Source organism: Falco rusticolus, chromosome 3, assembly GCF_015220075.1.
Source record: "Falco rusticolus isolate bFalRus1 chromosome 3, bFalRus1.pri, whole genome shotgun sequence".
NCBI lineage: Eukaryota > Metazoa > Chordata > Aves > Falconiformes > Falconidae > Falco > Falco rusticolus.
In genome coordinates this window covers 93,585,009-93,591,032 of record NC_051189.1, presented here as the reverse complement: position 1 = coordinate 93,591,032, position 6,024 = coordinate 93,585,009, and positions in this window count along the sequence as shown.

Below are 6,024 nucleotides of genomic sequence, written 5' to 3'. Positions count from 1 at the left end.
CCAGCCCAGGTGGCTCCAGCAGAGCAGGGAGGGAGCGTGGCTGGAGGCCCACATGCTGCTCAGCCTCTGTGGTACCCAAACCATCTCCCCTCTGTGTCACCGGGGAGGTCTGGAAGAGGAAAGGTAGGTTCCACATGAAAACAAACTGCCCTCTTATTTCTTATTATCTTGTGTTACCTGGAAAATCCCACCATGCTTCGTTGTGCTAGACATTATACAAACACCAACAAAAATGGGAGCCTGTGTGCTAAGGGACTCGGGGCCAAGCATCCTCTCTGGAAGCCGGTACAACACCTCGTATGGTGCTCTTAGCTGCAAAACGAGTGCTGCAGCAGCACAGGGTTCACTTCTGGTTTGGGGACAGCCAGGACTTGAGTTAGCGGCCCTGTCACAGACCAAGACACATAGTCATCTAGCTTAGTTCCAGTTGGTGCCCGATCTGGGTAGCCACCAGTTTTGGGAGGTGAGATGTGTCCTTGTGCAGGCATGCTCTGTGCTCTTTTTTCCCTAACATACAGCCACTTGCAACAGAAACTGGATTAAGATCACCTGTTTATGATCTTTCTCCTAGAACCAGCTGTTGGAGGACTCTTAATCCATGTGGGTGAAGCTGCAGAGAATGCACTATCCTACAGGTTTATTTCACTAATAAATTATTGTGCTCTTAAGTAAATATACCCATTTATTGTAATGACAACATTTATTGTTTGAAACACAACACTGCCAGAGGATTTCCATGTTCATTTTTATTCCCTCTTTACTCCAGGCTTCCACATACTTCCTCTACAGCCACAGCCTGCAGCCTGCTTTTTTTTCCCAGGCTTTAAGCACTCGTTTGGAAACACGCACAAATTGTTCCACAAATAATTAATCTGCAACAGGGTTAAGTGAAACAGTCCATTATGCAATGGTGATACTTTCAGAAGGAAAATCTCCTATGCTAAGAAGAGCTACGCTTGCTCTGAACTCAGTCCAGCTCTATCACAGGCTGAACTGAGCGTGGCCTTGGGTGATTCCCTTCATACAAGTTTCAGGGGGGCAATTCCTCATTTCTGAAGTGGAGATGGTAATATTTCTTGCGTTCACTCAACAAGACATGAAGATAAATGTAACAGTATCTAGAAGGCATTTAAAGAGGTCTATTGGGTTTGCGTGGCAAGGCTTTCTTTGTGCGGGGACTACAGGGATGGGTTCTGTGAGAAGCTGCCAGAAGCTTCCCCCATGTCCAATAAAGCCCATGCCAGCCAGCTCCAAGATCTGCAGCTGGCCAAGGCTGAGCCCATCAGCGATGGTGGTAGCATCTCTGGGACAACATATTTAAGGGGGGAAAATCCTATGCAACTGCAGCCGGAGAGAGGAGTGAGACTGTGAGAGCGACCGCCCTGCAGCCCCCCAGGCCAGGGCAGGAGGAGGCAGGGGGGCTCCAGGCGCTGGAGCAGAGGTTCCCCGGCAGCCCGTGGTGAAGCCCCCGGCCGGGCAGGCTGTGCCCCCAGCCCGGGGAGCCCCCGGGGGAGCAGATCCCCCCCCGCAGCCCGTGGGGACCCCACGCCGGGGCAGGGGCAGGGGGTGAGGAGCCCCCCGAGGGGCAGGAGCAGCAGGGACAGCTGTGATGGACTGACCGCAGCCCCCATGCCCCGTCCCCTGTGCCGCTGGCAGGGAGGGGGGACAGAAATCGGGGGTAACGTTAAGTTCAGGAAGAAGCAAGGGGTGGGGGGAAGGTGTTTTTAAGTATTTATTTTTATTTCTCATTACTCTACTCTGATGTGATTGGTAATAAACTAAACTGATTTCCCTGAGCCGAGTCTGTTCTGCCCGTGACAGTAACTGCAGAGGGATCTCCCTGTCCTTATCCCGACCCACGAGCCTTTGGTTACATTTTCTCTCCCCCGTGCAGCTGGGGAGGGCAGTGACAGAGCGGCTCCGGTGGGCACCTGGCATCCAGCCAGCATCACCCCACCACAAGAGGAGAGAAGGCTCAGATAATTATCTAGATAGACCACATCAGGCAAATATAATGAACTGATCTGAAAGATGGAGTCAGGCAATCAAAGACTAGTTCTTCCACCTCAGTGGAACACTATGAAGATACTGTCCTCTGCCTCCAATCTTTCTGAAGAGGGAACTTATTTTTAGTGTTCCCTTGCAGGTTCACGTTGAAGGAAAATAGGGACTTCAGGCTCTCCACTCCTTACTGACCACCACAAAGTCAGCAGGAGGGAAGGGGGAGAGCAGCATCACAGTCCCATCTGCCAGCCACCATGTGAGAGAGCATGTGAAAAGAGGTGTCAGAGGTTTATCCGTCAGCACCCTTGCTCCCTGGGAGTATAAACTTCTGCCAGCCTAGGTAATCCGCTTGGACCACTGTAGCTCCATGTTCCTTCTCATACAGGACGGTCCTTGGAAAACTATTGCCTCCCTTACACTGCCTGTGGCTATATGTCATTATCCTTGCTGAAGATGAAGAGTCGCAGTGTTTGCTCACACTCGGAGATGCACTATGTCTGTACTTAAGACTCCATGTTACGTATGACATGGAATATATTCTGGTTCACACCGAAACTGGGAAACTAGGTACAGCAACTGTACTCAGGATCTCCGGGAGAACTGCAGTCTTGCTCCTTCCTGGGAAAAGAGGCTTGAGAGGACCACTAATAATTCCCTTTTTATATTTGCAGGATGAAATGTAGAACCCAAAAGGGAAGAAAAGACACTGACTGCCAGCTTTGTGAAGGAACCTGTGTTTCTGAGCCCATCTTGGAAAACCTGACGTGCAGTGTGTTCCTGTCGATGAGGCTAAACATGAGGGATTTCAACTGCCATGTGCTGGGATAAGTTATAACGACATTTTATCTATAACCCCTCCCTCCCCTGCCAAAGTACGCCAGGGCAGTACTTTGTAGTTCACAATGCAAACAGACCTTAAGTTGATTGCAAAGCCTTTGAAATCAGACTTCATTAGGCTTTGGGGTCAGCTGCTTATACCTTACTGGCATGGCACAAGTGAAGGGCATGAACAGAGGCTGTACAGAGCATGGAGACACATAGGAGGGGGCAACAAAGCGTAGGTCAGGGGACTTTTAATAGATGATTCGCTTAAAAACCTATCTGAAAATAGAAAACAACATCTACATCCCAAACAGTGATTATACAGGAAGAAATTTAAGTGTGCTAAATGCTGACTTTATACATAGATTTAGAAGTAAGCTGCTGTGGCTGATATGTTCCCCTTCTATTCTGCCAGTCTAACAAAGAGTAAAGTACTTCCCTAGTAGCTGAGCCTTTCCACCTTCTTCCAAGCTGTGAGTCCCTCTTTCTTGATCCGTGATCACAGTAAGCGGTCACCATACACAGAGGACAAACAGCTGTGAGGAGCTACACTCACCCATCAAGGCAGATGGCCTTTTCCTGAGATGTAGCCTCAGCTGGTTCAGCTGACCTTGGGTGCTCCAACTTCACTGCAACGACAACGACTTCTATCAAAGACTAATAGTGAGCAACTCCATGTGACTCCAAAAAAAACCTGGTTTGGACATTAAGAGAAATCCGGCTCTGCTTTTTGCAGTCCCTTTACTGTGATTCTTTTTGTATAGCAGAACAGTAGGAGGCCAGGATCTCTGCTATATCATGCAGTATGCTTGATATTCCAGTATTTAGGCTATATTTGGACTTCACACAATACATTGGTTTAAATGGAAGAGGTAGGTAAATACAATACTTCAGTGCTGCTGTGAACACTCATGTAGTTGCATCACGTTTTGGCTAGGTGGCTGCTGATCAGAAAGGATACACACTGAGGCAGCAAGCAATACATGTATTAAATGCCATCAAAGTACTTAATTCTCCACAGCTATATTATTTCCGTTAATATGCTTTGAAACCACTGTTTCAAAATGTAATATTTTTTTTTTTATTCTATATAAAATTTCTGGATACCTCTCAGAAAACAACAGTCACTAAGTCATAGAAACACTTGCCATAATAGAAGCAACACACCTTTCTGCACAGACAACTGGAAGGAGTCTTCGGGTGAGGGCATGGCATTTTCCCCGGAGGAGGAATCCATAGGCAAAGAAGAACCAGCACATCAAAGGAGAATGCTGGGCTGGTGAGAAGAAAACACTATCAAAAAGGAATTGCAGGAAACCGGGGGAGGTTTCATTTCCAGAACAATTACCAGTTAAGTCCCTTGTAGTTCCTCATGAAGAGCCATTTGTAGAAACAGAGGATTACCTGCTGGACTGACATTATCAAAGAACCCTCCATAAAAGACATGTCTTAATTTATCACTCGACCCCATGTCTCTCCGTTCAAGATATATTCAGGTTTTGGTGCTGAGAAACAGTTTTCTGGAGAAGATAATTTGAACTTAGCTAACAAAACTCCCAGTCCAGAAGTAGTCATGGTAAGACTTCATGCTGCTTGAACAGAGGCTTGAATGACAAAAAACCCCTTCTCTGATAAAGCTAGTAAGTGCTTTAAATAATATGTATATTGCAATATTTTAGATGTAAGTGCAGGGCCTCCCAGATATATAATATAAAAGAGAAATGTTAAGAATAACAAATGCAAGGTGCTGGAGTTGTGCCTTGAATTGACTGAGTAATGAATGTAGGGGGCAATGCATTTTCATTAAAGTTTCCATTCAGATTATAAGTAATTATTTTTTTTATTTAAATTAATTTTTAACTGAATTATGTTTAATTACATTTCTTACAGATTTCAGATTATTACAGGTTACAAATTACACACTTTAGGTAGGCAGCCACTGGAAAACAGATAGAGCCTCCAAAGAACTGGAGAGAGAGCAACAATATATATAATCTGATTCTTTCCATGAGAGCACAGTGTATATGCCAGGTCTGATACAGTCAAACAGAGAAGTGAAAAAAGGTACAAAGAGTGTAATACAGTATGACAAAAGAGGAAATACTGAGAGTTTCCACCAGAATCTGAGATGATTTTTCTTATTTATAGTTTTCTATATTTTTCAGTTACAGATAGTGTAAGAAAAAAATAAATAAAACCAAACATTTAACAATGGTGGATTAAACCCTACCCCTGTTTGAATTTTATTATAGTACCTAGGAAATTCAATTAAAAAAAATTGTATGGCCTATTACATAAAGTATTATAGGATATTCTCACAGTCTCACTCTTTCCAACATACTAATTCAGTAATATTACAAACATTTTTTTTGCCTTCTACCTTTGTCTTCAGTGAGTAAAATCTCCCTTTTATCAGCCTTCTCAAAATTCAGGAAATAGAGCAATGCATAGAGCACAGGAAGACTTTTTTTCTTATTGCTTTAATGTAAACATTTCTCTTTCTCCATTTTCTACAATCAAGCAGGTTAGCCAATATTCTAATTTTGATTTCTTGGTGGTTTTTTAATTCTTGCTTTAAAATCAGAGATTACTGCAGGTAGGTTAGTAGGCTAAAATCTGACAGTACACTCTTTAGACTTTTCACTCCACTGGAGCTTGACGCAGGTGCAAGGACTGTAGGCCTTGTAGAAGAGCGGGCTCCTTCATTTTCATAATTTTGTAACACTGGCCCACATTGACTTACTTTCACAGATGGAAAATTTCCACTGAAGTTAGTGAAAAAACAGTTTGCATAAATTGAACAGAGGGTGTCACGTCCTATTTTGCAATAACAGAATGACACAATCTACGAGTACTGTAACAGTATGGGTGAAGCTTACTCAAATTTATCTTCAGTTGCCTTTCTGCCTTCTCTGAATAGATTACTGTGAAGCCATGTGACGTCTCATTTTTCTAATTAGTTGATGAGAGAATGTGGTTGTCCCTCTAGGAAATTCTGAAAGCTGGTAAGGACCCTTTATTCCAGCATTCTGAGATATCACTTGCTCCCAAGGAAGACTAAAAGCAAGGAGACAGAAGCAATAAAGGGATTCTCTCTACTCACAGAACAGGAAGCCCCTGTCCAGGTCCTTATGAAGCATTCCCAGAGATGTGTGGAACAAAATATTCCAATTTCCATTTGGAAAAATCATTTTTTGA